General features: G+C 43.7%; 1 pseudogene; it reads left to right on the top strand.

Moving 5' to 3' along the window:
• LOC141172483 (arylacetamide deacetylase-like 4) overlaps nt 1–21,391 on the top strand; it is a 74,232-nt pseudogene that overhangs the window by 25,571 nt on the left and 27,270 nt on the right.

The raw sequence follows: 21,391 nt of genomic DNA, 5'->3' as shown, positions 1-21,391 counted from the left end.
TGCTACAAGCCGAAATATTTTTTCAGAGCTAGATGCAGAAAAAAATTATATTGAATTTGCAACCTGGTGGAGGTTAGTATAGATGGACTAATAGAACAAGTCCCACACACTGCTACAAGCCGAAATATTTTTTCAGAGCTAGATGCAGAAAAAAATTATATTGAATTTGCAACCTGGTGGAGGTTAGTATAGATGGACTAATAGAACAAGTCCCACACACTGCTACAAGCCGAAATATTTTTTCAGAGCTAGATGCAGAAAAAAATTATATTGAATTTGCAACCTGGTGGAGGTTAGTATAGATGGACTAATAGAACAAGTCTCAGACACTACTACAAGCCGAAATATTTTTTCAGAGCTAGATGCATAAAAAAATTATTTTGAATTTGCAACCTGGTGGAGGTTAGTATAGATGGACTAATAGAATGATGCTATGCCCAAAAGGTTTTACTTCACTAGGTGCAGTAAAAAAAATTGTATTCTATACACAGGTGGTGTAGCTTGCAACACAGATAGGCTACTCCACTGACTAACACACACTGCAAGAAGCCAAAAAGGATTTGCTTTGCTAGATTTATCCAAATGCTGTGAAAAAAACTTGCACAGCACTAAAACAGACCTGCCTGGCAAAAAGTGATAGGAACTGATGTAACCTAGCCCTCAAAAGGACTGCAATTACAATTAGTCTTTACTCCCAACCTATCTATTTAAGAGCACAGACCTGCCTGATAAAAGTGATAGGAACTGATGCAACCTAGCCCTGAAAAGGACTGCAATTACAATTGGTCTTTACTCCCAACCTATCTATTTAAGAGCACAGACCTGCCTGATAAAAGTCGTAAGAATTTATGTAACCTAGTCCTCAAAAGGACTGCAATCACAACTATTCCCTACTCCCAAGCTATCTGTAGATTTGTGCGAAAATTGGCTTGAAATTAACAAAGTATAGCGCACACAGCAACAGCGGTGCCGTCTAACACGCAGCTGCAGCAGTGAGAAAATGGTGGCGACGGGGAAAATGGCTGGGTCTTATAGGGCAAGGACATGTGACATACACTGCCAATGACACATGCCCTTGCTTGTGTGAAAAAAAGCACTTCGCTCCATGTGTGCGCTGCTGATAGGCTGACAGATTGCACCCCCCCACTGTAAATGCGGGAAAGAGAAAAAAAAATGGAGATCTTCATTATTTCTGCAGAGATCCATCCCCTGCCCCTCCCCCCGCCCCGCTGTACACTCAAACTGTGTATTAACATTCATTTTCAGCATTACTGAGAAAAAATCCAGTTATGATTTTGGTGCACGAACAGTTATTGAACATAACCTCGAACAGCCGAATTTTTTTCAAATTGTTCGTGTTCGCCGAACGGCTCGAACACCGCCCAAAACAGCTCGAATTTGAGATTGGCGAACAGTTCGAGTCGAACACCGCTCATCTCTACTTATAATTGCAAAAATTACCATTTTTTTGTTCTTTATTAAAATGAAAAGGTTGAAAACTCTGCTGTGCATAATAATTTGGAACATGCATTTTGAGTGCAGTTTGAGTTTTTTATTTTTTTAAAAATATGCTGTTATCATAGGCAGTTTGTACAAAAACCTTTCAATTGTACTCTAATAGTTATTTGACTGGAAAATTACAATGACTGCAATTCATATAGGTAATTTGGGAAAATCTGAGAAAATATTATTTGCATAATAATTTGGAACACAGTGTATATTAGATATATACCCACAGTTGAAACCAGAAGTTTACATACACGATATAAAAAGACAAATATGCATGTTTTTCTCAATATCTCACATGAAATCAGAATAAACTTTTCCCGTTTTAGGTCAGTTAGAATTACCATCTTTTTTAATATTTGCCAAATGCCAGAATAATGAGAGAGAGAGAATGTTTTAAGGCATTTTTATTACTTACTGCAAAGTCAAAAGTTTACATACATTTCATTAGAATTTGATACCATTGCCCTTAAACTGAATGACTTGGATCTAACATTTGGGATATCCTTCCACAAGCTTCTCACAATAGTTAGTCGGAATTTGGGCCCATTCTTCATGATAAAACTGGTGTAACTGATCCAAGTTTGTAGGTCGCCTTGCTCGCACCTGCTATTTCAGCTTTGCCCATAAATTTTCAATAGGATTGAGATCAGGGACTTTAATTTTTTTCACCCAGATCGCTTGCACAGCATAGAAATGCTGCACCAGCATCTCTATGCTATGCAGGCTGCAGCCCTGTGCACACAAGTCAGGTAGACCGCACACTGAGCATGGTCTACCTAACTTAACTTCCTGCTGTCTGGTGACAACATCGGGTCACCATGACAACCACCTGGACCCCGCACAGACAGTGCGGGACGCCGGTGAGGAGGTAAGTATCGGCGCTTACCTCCCCTTGCCACCGGAATGCTGCGATCAACTTCGATCGCAGCATTTCGGGGATTAATGTGCCGGGAGCGGTGCGGGACCACTCCTGGCACATAGTACCGGTGTCAGCTGTATCAATTAGCTGACACCTGACGGAGATCGCCCCACACCACTTGTGTGAGGGCGTGATTGCCTTTTGCGTAATAGTACGTCCTTCCACAAGCTTCTCATAATACTTGGTCGGAATTTGGACCCATTCCTAATGACAAAACTGGTGTAGCTGATCCAGGTTTGTAGGTCACCTTGCTCGCACCTGCCTTTTCAGCTTTGTCCACAAATTTTCAATAGGATTGAGATCAGGGCTTTGTGATGGCCACTCCACAACTTTGACTTTGTTATCCTTAAGCCACTTTGTTACCATTTTGGCAGTATGCTTTGGGCTATTGTCCTTTTGGAAGACCCATTTCCGCTCAAGCTTTAACTTCCTGGCTGATGTCTTGAGATGTTGCTTCAGTATTGCCACATAATCTTCTTTTCTCATGATGCCATATATTTTGTGAAGTGCACCAGTCCCTCCTGCAGCGAAACAACCCCACAACATAATGCTGCCACCCCCGTGTTTCACAGTTGGAATGGTGTTCTTAGGCTTCCAAACTTCTCCCTTTTTCCTCCAAACATAACAATGGTCATTATGCCCAAAAGTTCAATTTTAGTTTCATCAGACCACAGGACATGTCTCCAAAAAATTAAGGTCTTTGTTCCTGTGTGCATTTGCAAACATTAATCTGTTTTTTTTATGTTTCTTTTGGAGTAATTGCTTCTTTCTGGCAGAGTGGCCTTTCAGCCCATGTTGATACAGTACTAATTTCACTGTGGATATTGACACAATCTCACTAGCTTCCGCTATCATCTTCACAACGTCTTTTGCTTTTGTCCTTGGGTTGATATGCACATGTCGGACCAAAGCACGTTCATCTCTGGGACACAGAACCCGTCTCCTTCCTGAGCAGTATGATGGCTGGACGTTTCCATCTTGTTTGTACTTGCATATAATTGTTTGTACAGATGAAGGAGGCACCTTCAGGTATCTTGTAATTGTACCCAAGGATGACTCAGACTTCTGTAAGTCAACAATTTTCTTCCTGATATCTTGGCTGATTTCTTTAGACTTTCCCATGATGCTACACAAAGAAGCAGTGTGTTTCAGGTGTGCATTAAAATACATCCACAGGTGTGTCTCTAATTAACTCAGATGTTGCCAAAAAACCTATCCGAAGCTTCCAAATACATGACATCATCATATGTGCAGTCCGGAATTGTTTAAACGCATAATAATCTTAGTGACTGTAAAGTTTTGACTTTGCAGTAAGTAATAAAAATACCTAAAAACATTATCTCTCTCTCATTATTCTGGCATTTGTTAAATATTAAACATTATGGTAATCCTAATTGACCTAACGGGAAAGGTTTATTCTGATCATATGTCAGATATTGAGAAAAACATGGATATGTGTCTTTTTATATAGTGTATGTAAACTTCTGGTTTCAACTGCATTGTCTATTTTGATCCGACACTTGGATCAACATCAGACGCATTTCGGCAATTTTTCACTTTTTCTTTTCTTTGCTTTACAGGGGAAGATTCTTGATAAACTTGGATTATGGAACGTTGCAGCAACTATAAATTTTATACAAAAAATATTAAGGCCTAAGCCGAAGGAGGATCCAGAGATCTTCACAAAAGATCTACAATTTAGAGGAGTGCCGGTGAGAGTCTACCAACACCGATCTCCTTCAGCTGGTGGCAGAAAAGGAATCATGTTCTTTCATGGCGGAGGATTCATGTTGGGGAGTATTGGTAAGCAAATCAAACTCTGTGGTTCAAAGATTGATCCATTGTGTGAAGGCATGTACTTACTTATTCATTTGTCTAGTGGTTCATTCATTCATCTGTATAAAGGTATATGCACATGATGTCTTTTTGAGGTGGGTTTGGAGCATGTCTGTTTTGAAACCTGCCTAAAAAAATCCCCCAGAAACACCAAAAAGAATGAAGATATGTATTTCCATATAAAAACGACATTTTCGTTCATATGTTGAGGCTTTTGTGCGTTTTTTAACCACTTCAGGTTTCCTAAGACAGCAAGTGGTTGAAAGAAGTGACCTGATCATTCTTCAGGCATTTTCCTCTTTCAAAATGCTCCATACTTTATAATACAAGTAAATGGGAAAGCTCAAATGATGCCTGGGTATATTTTTAAAAATTTTGTCAGTGGTTTTGCTTGAATAACCACTTCATTCTTGAATTATAAAAAGTGTGTTAAAGACGCTGGGCAAATGCTGAAAAATCTCCATACTGTTGCAAAAGACGCTTTAGGAAAAAAAAATGCTGGCATTTCTGAAACGATTTACTGAAATTTGGGCTCAATATTCAATAGAGTATTGCGGGTGCTCGAGTGCCATGTTCAAGTCACCGGCCCGCATGTTTCGCGGCTGTTAGACAGCCAATAAACATCTGGGGATTGTCTACCATACATGGTAATGCCGTAGCCATGTTGGCTATTGGAATTACTGTGATTGGCATCATCGGGTCTCATAGAAGACCAGGTGATGAGATGCTCGGCACACTGTCCTCTGTAAGCATTTGAGGGAGAGTTGATCTAGGAGAGAGAGCTTAGATTAATGTCTGCCCCTCCCCCTCCAAATATTATAAAGTTGTACCCTTTAGTGCCTTTCATGTGGCACTAAAGGGTTTTTTTTTAACCTTTTTTAAACCTATTAAATAATTAGTTTTAAAACAATGACTTCCCAACCTAAAAATACCAGCCTGCAGCTGTCCCAAAATTGAGATGCCAATTCTGGCACTTTACCCGGCTCTACCCGATTGCCCTGGTGTGGTGGAAAATCAAGGTAATATTTTTGAGGGTTGATGTCAGTTGTGTAATGTTAGCTGGCATCAAGCACAGGGGTTAGTAAGGAAGAGGTGTCTATCAGATACCCCCATTACTAAACCAATAATAAAAAAAAATACACAGAAAAAAAATGCTTTATTTGGCTTTATTTGAATGAAGACTTCCCCACACTATCCCTCGTTCATCAATTTATTAAAAAAATGTTCCCACGAACCTCCTCCGTCATAGTCCACATTCCTTGCATCCGGCTTAGTGTTACATGCACGCTGCTAGGTTCAGATAAGGCGAGACGGGTTTCATGAATTCTTTGGAATCCTGGGGAAATCGTTACTCAGGGCGACCATAGGCTGCAGCTTCTCTCAGGTACATGATACATTCAATTGCTGACCAGACACATCTGGCAAGAGTCTTTTTCAACAGTTTAACAGTGGAATTTAATCTGAAGCACGGACAGTGCAATTCAGGGATATTACAGCAACAATCTTCATTACGGTACGGTCTGAGTTTCTTGAGCAACCGGCTCCAGTAACAATACAGTAGTTTCTTCACAAGGCACAGTATTACAGTCTCTTCTGTAGCATAATTCAGCATAGATTAGATCTCTTAGCAGCACACTTCTATGCATACACAATCATAGGCTTTTCCTTCATTCCGAACACAATAGTACACAGCGTTCTTTATCCCGCATGGAGATGAAGGGGGGGAGGGTTTGATGAGGGAGATGATCCCTGTAAAAAAAATCCTTCCAGTCCTTATCTTCCTGCCCGATAATACTCTGCACTGTTATTTCAGGAAGTTTATCTGACCTGTGTTTAGTTTCTCTCCTGATCTGAATCCTGTTCAGTTGCCTTCTGTCAGATACAGATAACACACTACCTTTCTCTTCGGCTTCAGCCGGACTACAATAACAAGTTCCCCACAACCCCCCTGGGGCTCTGCTAAAACACTCCCTGTCTACTGTGACTGTGTTAACCCCTCTAGTTTCTGGATGCTTCTGAAGCACAACACTTCCTGTCTCCTGTGCTTGTGTTATTTGTAATAGTTGCTGGATGCTTTTGAAGCAACAGCACTACTTCTGCATGTCACACTCTTCCCTCCTTTTTGAATGTCGTCCTCGACATTCATCTTAATTGGTCAATCTGACCAATTCTGAGACACTAGTGAAAGTTGAGTAACTTTATATACAAATTGGCATAATATTTATAAACATTTATAGCAACCTATTCTACAACCTTTTTCTTGTAGTACTCCTGTAAGAAATAAACAATTAACACAATTAACACAATCAGCGTCTCTTTAGCTGGAGCTTTTCGTACATCTTCAACCAGCTCTCTCTCTCACTAGGCCTTAACAGTTCTTTGTTTCTACAAAGTCTTTTAAGGAAAATCAAAGCATGAAAACAAGTCTTCCACCAGGCAATATCTTCCATACTGCCTCTCGGTAGTGGATACTAGTGTTGAGCGAGCATGCTTGACACTGCTCGTTACTCGCCCGAGCATCACGCTACTCGGGATGTTTGGCGAGCACCGAGCATTTCCGGGTTACTCGGGCGGGAGCTCGGGTCTCCGCCCTGCACGTTTGGCTCTCTTTACAGAGCCAATGAACATGCAGGGATTGCCAGCCAGTCATTGTCATGCCGCAGCCATGTTGTTTGTGGGCATTACAGTGATTGGCTGGCCGCACAGCGTCACCTCGAGTATTTAAAACCGGGCGCCGCCATCTTGGACACAGTCGCTCCGGATCAGACGGTGTAGGGAGAGTGCTGCTGAGTTAGGGAGAGATATATAGTGCGAAATAGGTAGTGTAGGGACTCTAAAACCTGCCAAATCAAACAAAGAGTCCTTCTCAGGACTAATAGCCATCCCAGATATCAGGCAGGCAGGCTGTATAGGAGACGCAGTGGTTATATCAGCAAACGCGGTATTACAGTCCTGTGTGCTCCTGTTGGTCAAATTGCTAGACTAATCACCCCGGTCTCAGGGGCCAGGAAATTTTTTTTTTTTTTCATCTAACTCCTGTATTTTTTTTTTCATCAGTCAGACTGTCCAAATACGCGTCTTATTAACCTTTTTGGTATTCCCCCCCCCCCCAAAAAAAAAAATTGAGTGTGTCCGTGACTGTTCAGACACCAATATATCTGTTTAAAAGAGTCTGGTGTAGGCCAGAAAAATAGAACTGTGGTTTTGCAGTTCCACAGGTCAAATCTCTGTATTATCCTGTTTTTGGCATTTTTTGCCGTAAAAAAAAACTGTAATAGTGTCTCCCTGACTGGTCAGACACCAATATATCTGTTTAAAAGATTCTGGTGTACGCCACATAGCTATAACTGTGGTTTTGCAGTTCCACGGGTCAAATCTCTGTATTATCCTGCTTTTGCCATTTTTTGCCATAAAAAAAACCTGAAATAGTGTCTCCCTGACTGGTCAGACACCAATATATCTGTTTAAAAGAGTCTGGTGAACCCCACATAACTATAACTGTGGCTTTGCAGTTCCATCGGTGAAATCTCTGTATTATCCTGCTTTTGGCATTTTTTGCCGTAAAAAAAACTGTAATAGTGTCTCCCTGATTGTTCAGACACCAATATATCTGTTTAAAAGAGTCTGGTGTAGGCCAGAAAAATATAACTGTGGTTTTGCAGTTCCACGGGTCAAATCTCTGTATTATCCTGTTTTTGGCATTTTTTGCCATAATAAAAAACAGTAATAGTGCCTCACTGACTGTTCAGACACCAATATATCTGTTTAAAAGAGTCTGGTGTAGGCCAGAAAAATATAACTGTGGTTTTGCAGTTCCACGGGTCAAATCTCTGTATTATCCTGTTTTTGGCATTTTTTGCCGTAAAAAAACTGTAATAGTGTCTCCCTGACTGGTCAGACACCGATATATCTGTTTAAAACAGTCTGGTGTAGGCCAGAAAAATATAACTGTGGTTTTGCAGTTCCACGGGTAAAATCTCTGTATTATCCTGTTTTTGGCATTTTTTGCCATAAAAAAAACTGCAATAGGGTCTCCCTGACTGGTCAGACACCAATATATCTGTTTAAAAGATTCTGGTGTACGCCACATAACTATAACTGTGTTTTGCAGTTCCACGGGTCAAATCTCTGTATTATCCTGCTTTTTTGCATTTTTTGCCGTAAAAAAAACTGTAATAGTGTCTCCCTGACTGGTCAGACACCAATATATCTGTTTAAAAGACTCTGGTGTACGCCACATAACTATAACTGTGGTTTTGCAGTTCCACCGGTCAAATCTCTGTATTATCCTGTTTTTGGCATTTTTTGACGTAAAAAAAACAGTAATATTGTCTCCCTGACTGGTCAGACACCAATATATCTGTTTAAAAGAGTCTGGTGTACGCCAGAAAAATATAACTGTGGTTTTGCAGTTCCACGGGTCAAATCTCTTTATTATCCTGTTTTTGGCATTTTTTGACGTAAAAAAAAACAGTAATATTGTCTCCCTGACTGGTCAGACACCAATATATCTGTTTAAAAGAGTCTGGTGTAGGCTAGAAAAATATAACTGTGGTTTTGCAGTTCCACGGGTCAAATCTCTTTATTATTCTGTTTTTGGCATTTTTTGCCGTAAAAAAAACAGTAATAGTGTCTCCCTGAGTGGTCACACCAATATATCTGTTTAAAAGAGTATGGTGTACGCCACATAACTATAACCTTGGTTTTGCAGTTCCACGGGTCAAATCTCTGTATTATCCTGTTTTTGCCATTTTTTGCCGTAAAACAAAACTGTAATAGTGTCTCCCTGACTGGTCAGACACCAATATATCTGTGTAAAAGAGTCTGGTGTACGCCACATAACTATAACTGTGGTTTTGCAGTTCCACAGGTCAAATCTCTGTATTATCCTGCTTTTTGCATTTTTTGCCGTAAAAAAAAACAGTAATAGTGTCTCCCTGACTGTTCAGACACCAATATATCTGTTTTAAAGAGTGTGGTGTAGGCCAGAAAAATATAACTGTGGTTTTGCAGTTCCACGGGTCAAATCTCTGTATTATCCTATTTTTGCCATTTTTTGCCGTAAAAGCTGTAATAGTGTCTCCCTGACTGGTCAGACAGCAATATATCTGTTTAAAAGAGTCTGGTGTACGCCACATAACTATAACTGTGGTTTTGCAGTCCCACAGGTCAAATCTCTGTATTATCCAGCTTTTTGCATTTTTTGCCATAAAAAAAACAGTAATAGTGTCTCCCTGACTGTTCAGACTCCAATATATCTGTTTAAAAGAGTCTGGTGTACGCCACATAACTATAACTGTTGTTTTGCTGTTCAACGGGTCAAATCTCTGTATTATCCACTTTTGGGTCTTTTTTACATAAAAAAAACAGTTTGAGTGTGTCGCTGACTATTCAGCCCCAAATATATCTATTTAAAAAAGTCTGGTATACGCCAGTAAATTAGATTTGTGGTTTAGCAGTTCCACGGTTCAAATCTCTGTATTATCCAGCTTTTGGCCACATCCTCCACATATCGAGGATTGCGGGCCCTATGTCAGTCAGAGTTGCCCCCACAGTGTACAGCTCCTGCGCATCATCCTCCTCCTCCTTCTCATGTTCAGCCTCCATCTCAGATATCACCACATCAGTTACAAGCTGGAATCACTGCAGTACTGCCTCCGCCAAGCGGCAACAGGCTGTGCTGAAACTCATAACCTTAGGTGATAAACCTCACACTGCTTGTGAGTTGTGGAAAGCTGTGAAAGAGCAGGCAGATCTGTGGCTGAGACCGCTGAACCTACATCCAGGCATGGTCGTGTGTGACAATGGCCGTAACCTGGTAGCGGCTCTGAGGCGTGGCGAGATCACACACGTACCATGCCTGGCTCATGTGCTTAACCTCGTGGTTCAGCGGTTTCTTAAATCGTACCCCAAGTTGCCAGATCTGCTCGTCAAAGTACGCCGCCTGTCAGCTAATTTTCGCAAGTCGGCTACAGTTTCCGCCGCCCTTGCTGTGTTGCAGCAGCATTTGCAGCTTCCGGCACACCGACTGGTGTGTGATGTCCCCACACGTTGGAACTCTACCCTCCACATGTTGCAAAGGATTTGTGAGCAGAAGAGAGCAGTTGTGGAGTACCAGCTGCAACAAGGCCGTCGATATTCAAGTCAGACTCCACACATAAGACCTCAGGAGTGGACCTGGATGTCTGACATATGTACCATCCTGACAAACTTTGAGGAGTCCACCAAGATGGTGAGTGGCGATGACGCCATCATTAGCATCAGCATCCCACTTGTCTGTCTTTTGCAATGCTCTCTGCAGAGAATTAAAGAGGAGGCATTGCAGCCAGAGTATGATGAGATGGATCAAGAACCCGTAATGGGTGATTACACACAGCCCAGCCTCATCTCATCCCAACGTGCATTGGGGGACAATGAGGGAGAGGAGGAGGAAGAACAGGAGCTGGTATCATGCGCTGTAGACGGTAGTACCTGTACAACTGTCATACAGTCGGTTCAGCGTGGGTGGCCTGAGGACAGGGGGGAGGAGGAGGAGGAGAGCATGGTCAGTTGTCATCTTGGTGAGGACACGGAAGTCTTGACCGTTACCAGTCTGGCACGCATGGCTGACTTTATTTTACGCTGCCTTAACCGTGACTCTCGCGTTGTCAAAATGTTGGGTGACAGTCATTACTGGTTGGTGACACTTTTAGACCCCCGCTACAAGGAGAACTTTCACTCTCTTATTCCTGAGGTGGAGAGGTCTACAAAAATGGGGCAGTACCAGAAGGCCCTTGCTGCAGAACTCTTAAAAAAATTCCCCTCTGAACACACTAGCGGCAGAGGTCACAGTTCGTTGCCCAACCAAGGCGTACAGGCGAGAGAGACGCAACTCCAATCCAGCAGAGGCAGGGGAACACTGTCAACGTTCTGGGACAGTTTTCTGAGACCCGCCCTGCTTACAGGCCCTGAGGCGTGGGGTACTCTCATAAGGAGTGTAAAGTTTCAAAAGTTGGTGAGGGAGTACCTTGCCGACCTTACCAGCGTCCTCCGTGATTCCTCTGTGCCTTTTAATTTTTGGGTATCCAAGCTGGACACTTGGAATGAACTCACTCTGTATGCCTTGGAGGTCCTGACCTGCCCTGCCGCTAGCTTGTTTTTAGTGCCGCTGGGGGAATTATAACAGATAAGCGCACTCGCCTGTCAACTGACAATGCTGACAAGCTGACCCTTATCAAAAAGAACAAGGGCTGGATTGGGCCAGACTTCTCATCATCACCAAATGACAGCAGAGTAACATAAAGTCAAATCCACTGTGTTATTTCGAGAGGTGTATTCCCATGCACCGCTTCACACCCACACATGGGTATACGCTTCCTCATTTCGGCTGTATTTTTCTCTTCGCCTTATCCTCAGCCTCCACCACCACTATACCACCAGGGTGACCTTGGTCCGTGTTGCCAGCATTGCAAGTTCCTCCATCCTAATTTTTGGCAGCTTTTGCTTGGAAGGCATAGGCAAAGACTATGGGAGACCCACTCCCCAATAATAGGAATAATGTTTTTAAGATGCTGTACTGCATCGCTCTTCCAAGGGGCACTTAAACCGCCTTGTTAAGCTACTACAACCTCCAATTTTCTTCCAAGGGGCATTAAAACCGTCTTGTTAAGCTACTGCAACCTCCACGTCTCTTCCAAGGGGCATTAAAACCATCTTGTTAAGCTACTGCGACCTCCACGTCTCTTCCAAGGGGCATTAGAACCATCTTGTTAAGCTACTGCGACCTCCACACTTTTCCCAGGGGCATTGATATTGTCTTTTTATTCCACTGCGACCTCCACGTCTCTTCCAAGGGGCATTAAAACCGTCTTGTTAAGCTACTGCGACATCCACGTCTCTTCCAAGGGGCATTAAAACCATCTTGTTAAGCTACTGCAACCTCCACCACTTTTCCAAGGGGCATTAAAACCGTCTTGTTAAGCTACTGCGACCTCCACCATTCTTCCAAGGGGCATTAAAACCATCTTGTTAAGCTACTGCAACCTCCATGTCTCTTCCAAGGGGCATTAAAACCATCTTGTTAAGCTACTGTGACCTCCACGTCTCTTCCAAGGGGCATTAAAACCGTCTTGTTAAGCTACTGCGACCTCCACCACTTTTCCAAGGGCCATTGATATTGTCTTTTTATTCCACTGCGATCTCCACCATTCTTCCAACGGGCATTGCATGTCCTCCTAATTTTAGTCAGCTTTTGCTTTTCAATGCATAGGCGAACACTAAGGGAGACCCACTACCCAATAATGGGTAGAAGGTTTTTAGTATGCTGTAATCCACGTCTGTTTCAAGGGGCATTGCAGTTCCTCATAATTTTTGGAAAGCCTTCCATTCACTGCTTAGGCCAACAGTGCACAGGAGACCCAGTTGCTATAAATGGAAAAAAAGGTTTAGTTAAGGCCTTCAGACCTCCATGTCACTTCCAAGGGGCATTGGAGTGCCTCGAAATTTTTGTTAGGCATTGCACTCACTGCATGTCCTATAACTGTGTAGCCGAACCACTCCTTTTGGTACAGAAACATATCCTACAAGACATGTGTGGTTGACTGGCCTGATATTGATGTGAATGGTCCCTGTTCCTCCTGCTCTTTCTCCTTTGCCACCACCTCATCCATCATTCATCACCTGAAGCTTTGTTTTAACGGAAGTCATAGAACTGGGATAGTAGCAGGAAAACATCCAGCTATCCTCGGAGGAGGTAGGATATGCACCAAAACGCTGACCACCTCAGGCCTAGCCGCTACTACATACATGTTCTTGCATTCCAAGAAAACAAAGCAGACGCTAACTTCTATCATCTTCATCATGCTCCTCACCTTGGCACTCTCAACTCCCCTGATGGAGAAGCCAGGGCCCACCGAAGGAGTCTGGTTCTCTGGTGGGCTCGTCCAATGCTGCCCTAAAGCAGGCCAGGCTAAGAAAAGTGTGGGGTAACTTTCAAGGAGAAATAGAGGCGGCTGGGGACCGTTTATGGACACCCAGCCGCCCCCTGGCGGCTGGGGACCGAGCGTGGACACCCGGCCGCCGGGCGGCTGGGGACTGAGTATGGATACCTCGCTGCCGAAGCAGCCATGAGGTAGTGGCCAGCTTCAGCCTCCTCCAAACTAAAAGGCCCCATTTCAAGTGCAAGCAAGCTAGCATTATGGTATTGCAGCCTGGGGGTGGGTGGGTGGCAGGCTGCATACTTGCGCTTGCATTGCAAGGAATGGGGGATGTACAATTGAACACTGCCCTGGGACAAGGACTTGCACGGGGATAGTTGCAAGTCTGAATCTTCTGATCCGGAAAGGATCACTTCTGATGGGCACACTTTTAGGCAGCGACCTGGGTGTCAGAGATGCTTCCAGGGTTCTTCCCCATGCTGTTCCCATGTCTTTTCAGCACTGTATGGATGTGTCACACAGCACGTGGCCAGATAAGATTGTAAAATGTTAAAATGACATTTCCCGGTGAATGCATTTGTCACGGTTGAAAGCAATACAAAAGTGCAAAAACGCATAAAAAATGCTACTTGTGAACATAGCCCAAGGTGTGGAGGAGTATTTTTGCTTTTAGTTATTTATTTTACCTTATACACAAGTCTTTACCCTGGAAAGGAAGTTCCTTAACATATTTCACAGGAAAACCGTTTCAGTTTCGTTTTTGAACGTTTTATTGTGAGCCCGTTAAAGTGGCTTAATACCTCTGACCACGTTGTTGACAGCAGTGACCTAGGGGTCATAAATGCTTCCTGGGGCGATGCCCATGCTGTCCCCATGTCTTTTGAGCACTGTCACTATCGTTTTGGGCACTTTTTAGGCTTTCTACAGACTGCCGGGGGTGCCGCCGCAAAAATGCTCGGGTCTCCCATAGACTAACATTGGGCTCGTTGCTCGGGTTGAGCACCCGAGTATCACGGTGAGCTCGGCCCGAGCTTCGAGCACCCGAGCATTTTAGTGCTCGCTCAACACTAGTGAATACCACTCCAGTGGGCTTACCTGGTCCGTAGGCAGAGATACCTGTTTCCAGTCGACAGTCCTTGGCACTTGACTCAGTTCACCAAGTGTCTGATACGTCAGCATCACGGGCCTCCTCACTTCTCGAGTCAACATCCTCCTGGTGGGTTGTTCCTCAGATACCACGGGTTCTTCGGTCACAGGAGTTTCTTCCGCCGCACTCATTTCTCGTGCTTCCTCAGATGCTCCTGGAACTGCCTCTGTAAGTTCCTGTACTTCTTCGGAATAGCCTGGTTCCACATGGTCTGGTAATTCCGCTTCTCTTGAGTGTCAATCGGTCTCTCCAGTGACCGGTGTTCGATCATCAGATCTGAATTGGACTTCATCTGTACTCCTTGGTACAATCTCTAGAGCCTCGGGACTTAGTTCAGTCTCCTGAAAATAGTACATCCCTCTCCTTGCCAGTCCGAGAAAAAAAATGGTGTGCTCTTCTTTATCGGAACTTTCAAGGTCACTATCCACCTCTGGAGCTTCAATCTGTGGTGGTCTCTTAGTCAATCTCGGTCGATGTCGGTCTGCTTCTGGCAACTCTTGTTGTGATGGGAGATAATCACGGGGTAGTAATAAATTCCGATGGACTATTCTGGTTTTCTTGTCCCCTCTTTCCAATCGGATTTCATACACTGGACTGTCATCAGCTTTCCTCTTTACGACCACATACACCTTGTCTTCCTAGTACGAATGAAGTTTTCTTGGACCACCTTTCTCACGTATGTTTTTGACTAGCACCCGGCTTCCCAGTGCCAATTTCGCTCCATAACATTTTTGATCCTAGTACTCCTTACTCTTGCTCTGTCCTTGCATAACCACTTTGGACGCTATATTGTATGCCTCTGCCATTCGTTCCTTCCATTTCCGAGCATACTCTGGATACGTTCTTTAAGTCTCTGACACCAGAATTTTCCAATAGGAAAAAGGGTGAGCGACCCGTTGCATCGCTCTTTGTACAGTTATAGGCATGTACCACTTTTGACAGAGAACTCTTCCAGTCTTTCTTCTCATCTGCTGTTAAAGTGCACAACATCAACAATAATGTCTGGTTAAAACGTTCCACTTGTCCATTACCCTCTGGGTGATAGGGCGTTGTGTGGGATCTCTGAATTCTACAGTACTTTCCAAGCTTGGCAAAGAGCTGGTTCTCAAATTCTTTTCCTTGGTTGTGGTGTAACCTCATAGGGAACCCAAACCTCAAAGCAAAATCATTGAAGATCTTCTCTGCCGTTGTTTGACCAGCTTTATTGGTGGTGGCATATGCTTGGGCAAATCGAGTAAAATGGTCCATCACCACCAATATGTATTCGTAACCACCCTTGTACGTCTCGAGATGTAGAAAGTCTATTGAGACCATCTCAAACAGATATGTAGTTTGAATGTTGCCCATAGGTGCCCGGATTGATGTGTTGGGACGTTTATCTTTCAGACACCCACACTCCCTGGTCACGTACCTCTCATTATCTCTCTAAATGTACAGCCAGAAGAAACATTCACGGATCAAGTTGGTTGTCCTTTCCACTCCCAGGTGTCCCATGTTTTCATGGAGTTCTTTGAAGACCAACCTACGGAATACTCTGGGTAGTACCAACTGCCGGTTTTGTCCTCCTTTACGATACAGGATACCGTCTTCACTGAGGTAGAGCTTCGTCCATTCTTTAACTAAAACAGATACTGCTGGTGACTCATTATCTCTTTCCCGTTTGCTTGGAAACCGATTTTGGTCCACATAAAATAGTATTCTACCAATTATCTGATCTTCCCGTTGTGCTCTATGGATTTTTCCTTTTGGTAGTTGTTGAATGGACAGGGGGTGATCTTGTTCTCTCGTTTTTATGGTGGTTTCTACCGTCAACGGACACCACAATGTTGTGTCTTCCTCTTGATAAGCTTGCACTGCTTGGGTAGTGCTGTCTATTGCTTCCAGACTGACTCCCTCCGAGCATTCTTGCATGAACTCCTCAGGTTCTAGTGGCATTCTCGACAATCTGTCAGCTTCCGCATTGAATTTTCCTGGCCTGTACTTGATGCTGAAATTGAAGTCAGCTAGTTCAGAGACCCATCTCTGACCCGTTACATTCAGTTTGGCTGTAGTGAGGACATAGGTCAAAGGGTTGTTGTCAGTGTATACCTCAAACTCTTTGCTGTAGTAGAGATAATCTCTAAATCGCTCACAGATAGCCCATTTCAATGCCAGGAACTCCAATTTTCCGTAATGTAGATGGTAATTCTTCTCGGTGTCTGTCAACGTTCTAGAACCGTAACCGATGACTCTCAATTTTCCATCTTGATGCTGATACAGGGCAGCTCTCAGTCCAACTTGAGAAGCGTCACAATGAAGAACAAATGGTAAGTTGAAATCAGGATATCCCAAGTTGGTTGGTTTTACCAGGTAGTCTACTAGTTCTTCCAATACCTCCTGGTGGTCTGTTGTCCAGAGAATGGGCTGTTGGGACAAAACAGTGTTGTTTCTTTTAAGCCCGGTCCTACCCGGTTCTTCTTTTTCTCCATGGGTGTTGTTGACTCTGTCGTCACCCCCAAGAGGAGGTATAGCGGGGCGGCAATCCTGAAGAAGTTCTGAACGTAAGTACGATAGTAGGAGAGGAAACCTAAGATCTGCCTCAACTCCCCGACAGTAGAGGGCCGCTTGTCTTTTAAGGCCAGTACCAGAGCGATTTCTGCTGGGTCCATGGTATATCCTTCTCCGGACACAATTTTCCCTAAAAATCAGACTTCCTTTTTGAACAATTCACACTTCTTTGGGGTCTACTGGACTTTTGGACCCAACCTCTGTTGATTAGATCTTGTAAATACTCTTTCACTTCATGGTGTAATGGTTTCGGCACAGACATGTAACTTCTGGTTACTGGCGTCGTGTCTTTCAAGTTGATTTTCAGTTGCAACAAAGGGATACAGCCTATATCAGAGTCATTTTTAGAGAATGCATGACACTCTTCTCTCAGCATCTGTTTTGCTATCGCTATATCTTCAGAACACAAGTGTTCCAGGGATACTGGGGGATCCTAGGACCCTGAAGTGGGTCATGAAATCTCCTGTTCCTTGGTGGGGAGACAGAATTCACGGTAGACCCCTGGGCAGGTCTCACACTGGCTGGATATACCATTTTAACGGTTTCAATGTGACCTAATACAGTCTTTGGATCCAGTCTAATTTGATGTTTCGTAGTATTGATCACCGGTACTGTCACTCAAGCAAACCCACCAGTAGGAATCGTAAGCACAGTCTCACCTTGAACTAGGCCTTACGGAAGTTCTGATTAGTCTTTTGGCACGAACAGTCTTTTCTGGACTTTTCTTCCCGGTTCTACCCGGACTTCACACCTCACCCCCACCATTTGGTTTGCATTATGGTTGGGCGCCAGCCTACCTTGACTTGTTTTAGGTCCATTGTATTCTGTGCTTTCTTTACTCTATGAATCACATTTTCCCCCACGGCGTTGGGTATGGCAAGTGATGTTGCAATTGTATCCACCACCAGCGTTCCTGACTTGTGTTTCGTGATGACCTCACTGATTACATTATATAACCCAGGATAGGATCCTCTGCCACGTTCTGATCACTGGTCACGAGAAAAGGTACCAAAAGTTCAATGGTGTTGCTGTTCTTTGTGGCCCTCAGTTGGAAAGTCACTTCCACCCAGCCTATGAAAGGGATTTCGGTCTGGTTGACAGCTTTGCCATGGAGTTCCACTGGTCCTAAGAGTTCTTTTAGTGACCAAAGGCAGGTATGTGGCAGGTAGCGCCTTCTCCATTCTTCATTTAAAAGGCTCGCTTGGGCAACCTCCTGTCTTTCAACCCAAACAACCTTGACCATTGGCATTCCTTGGCATAATGTCCTTCCTCACCACATCTTAGACATTGGACACCCACCGTACTCTGATTTGATGAACGGCACGCTTCACAAGCCGGGTATCTTCTGTTTTGGAACCCACTCCTGGGTCTGAGAGATACAGGTTATGGCCTGGAACGAATCATCTTTTTCACCTCAATCAACTCGGCTCGCAGTTCTCCTATTACTTCCTCCCAGTCAGCACTGGCGGTCCTCTCTATTGTTGGTGATTTAAGGTTCCATCTCGGAAGTGGCACTTGAGGGTCTCTTGATGATCTTTGTACTGGCCACCAGGGGTCTCCAACTTCAGTTGATTGATTTTGGTGATTTTAGGAGCAGAGCCTTTCTTTAAATTCTGTTCGCTCTGTGACTCCAAACTAGCGGCCTCATTCATTTTTTCAATTAGGACTTCGTGCAGAATGCCAGGATCTTCTAGTTATTGTTTCAGCTGCAACTTGATTTCTTTGCTGATTCCCAATGATCTCAAGAACCTCTTCTGGACTAGTCGAGCATCAAACTTCTCCTCCGCTTCTACATCTTTGGATGCAAACAACAGTCTATCCTTCAGTTCAATTGCTCTGAACAAGAAACTTTGGAGTGATTCATTATTTTTCTGTGAGAGGTTAATGAGTCGGTGGAACAATTCTGAAGTACTCTCTTCTTTATAGTGCCCTTTTAAAATCATCTTCAGCAATTGCAAGGTCAATTGACTCTTCATTTCCAGCATACTACGGAGGTTTATTCCTGGGCTGATCGCTTTCACCACCCCCTCAATAATCTCATCTGGCTGGTAGCCTTTCTGTAAGCCTGCATCGATCTGGTGCAACAAGTTCATATAAGACAGTTTCTCTTTCAGTTCACACTCTCCAATCTATCCCAGGATCTTGAATTCTTTACTTATGGTGATTTGTGGTGTTAGAGAGGACTGTCTTCCTGATTTATCTAACTAGAGCAGGTTAAAGGTTCTGTCTGAGTCTGTCACCCGTTCAGAAGTTTTGGTCGATTCCTGCAGGGCTGTTGTTAGGGCTTTGAATTGTTCTTTCAATTCCTGTAGTTCTGTCTGTGGACGGAGATTCCCGCTTTTGGTAATTGGTGTTGCCCCTCCATCGTCCAACTTCATCCTGGTTGGAAACTGTGTTAGCTCCTGGAGGAACGTCCCCATGACATCTTCATCTTCTTTCTTCCCCAGCTCATCCATTTTTGCATTAATGGTAGCTAACAGTTACCTGTGGTTGTGTTCTTTAGAAATCTGTTCTTCTGACATCTTTATATGTTCTGCTACTGTTCTCAATTCTTCACAGGTTAACTGAAGAAGCAGCTCACTAATTCTGTCCATTTGTATTTCCACATCCATAGCTGTTAGTGAGTTTTCTTTATGGCTGGTCCCCTTTAACTGGTGTAGCAGAGTTGAATTGAGGTGCTGTGCTTCTGTGTTTTTCCAGACATTTTTCCTCTTCTCCCTCTACACGCTAATTCCCGCTCAGGATTCCCCGTACGGGCCACCAATGTTACACGCACACCGCTAGGTTCTGATAGGGCGAGACGGGTTTCATGAATTCTTTGGAATCCTGGGGGAATCGTTACTCAGGGCGACCATAGGCTGCAGCTTCTCTCAGGCACATGATAGATTCAATTGCTGACCAGACACATCTGACAAGAGTCTTTTTCAACAGTTTAACAGTGGAATTTAATCTGAAGCACAGCCAGTGCAATTCAGGGATATTACAGCAACAATCTTCATTACAGTACGGTTTGAGTTTCTTGAGCAACCGGCTCCAGTAACAATACAGTAGTTTCTTCACAAGGCACAGTATTACAGTCTCTTCAGTAGCATAATTCAGCATAGATTAGATCTCTTAGCAGCATACTTCTATGCATACACAACCACAGGCTTTTCCTTCACAAAGACACAATAGTACATATCATTCTTTATCCTGCATGGAGATGAAGGGGATGGGGGGGTTGATGAGGGAGATGATCCCTGTAAAAAAAAATCCTTCCAGTCCTTATCTTCCTGCCCGATAATACTCTGCACTGTTAGTACAGGAAGTTTATCTGACCTGTGTTCAGTTTCTCTCCTGATCTGAATCCTGTTCAGTTGCCTTCTGTCAGATACAGATAACACACTACCTTTCTCTTCGGCTTCAGCCGGACTACAATAACAAGTTCCCCACAATCCCCCTGGGGCTCTGCTAAAACACTCCCTGTCTCCTGTGACTGTGTTAACCCCTCTAGTAGCTGGATGCTTCTGAAGCACAACACTTCCTGTCTCCTGTGCTTGTGATATTTGTAATAGTTGCTGGATGCTTTTGAAGCAACAACACTACTTCTGCTTGTCACATTAGGCGTCTGTGAATAGCAGTAAAGTGACCGCTATTCACAGGAGCCAGGTAGTGACAACAACTCTCATCAGAGCTGGTGGGTCAACGATGCACTCTGCGAGAGCCAGCACATTTGATGAGAGTTGTTGTCACTACCCGGCGCCTGTGAATCACGGTCACTTTACTGCTATTCCCAGACGCCGCAGTCAGATGCGAGGAATTTGAACTATGTCAGAGGAGCTTTGTGGGAACATTTTTTTTAATGAATTGGTGAACGAGGGATATTATGGGGGAGTCTCCATTCAAATAAAGTATTTTGTGTGCGTATTTTTTTTTTATTACTGGGTTAGTAATCGGTTGTCTGATAGATGCCTCTCCATTACTAATCCCTGGGCTTGAAGCCAGCTGACATTACACAGCTGACATCAACCCCCAAAAATATTACCCTGATTGCCACCGCACCAGTGCCAGAATTATCACATCTAATGTGATGCGCCAATTTTGGGGCAGCTGCGGGCTGGTATTTTTAGGCTGGGAAGGACCCAATAACCATGAACCTTCCCAGCCTAATAATATCAACCCCCAGCTGTCTGCTTTACCTTGTTTGGTTATCAAATATGAGGGGATCCCACATCATTTTTTTAAATTATTTATTTATTTAGTTCACAGCAGCAACTTGAGAGTCAGAGATGCGTCTAGGCATCTTCCCCATGCTGTTCCCATTCCATTTGAGTGTTGTTTCCATCCACTTCAGCGATTTTCCTGCCCTCTCTTCCAGTCCTCCTGTTAGGATCTTCCGGAAAAATGCTCGAGTTTCCCATTGACTTCCGTTATACTCATTACTCGAATCAAGCCTGTCCGAGCATCCAACCTACTCTAGTACCGAGTATTCGAGCATTTTAGTGCTCAATCATCCCTACTAAGCACTAGCCGGTTTAT

This window comes from Phyllobates terribilis, unplaced genomic scaffold (assembly GCF_046119375.1).
Source record: "Phyllobates terribilis strain yellow unplaced genomic scaffold, ASM4611937v1 Scaffold_12__6_contigs__length_324123572, whole genome shotgun sequence".
NCBI classification, from domain to species: domain Eukaryota; kingdom Metazoa; phylum Chordata; class Amphibia; order Anura; family Dendrobatidae; genus Phyllobates; species Phyllobates terribilis.
Note: the sequence above shows the minus strand (reverse complement) of the source record. Positions and strands in the feature narration are given on the sequence as shown.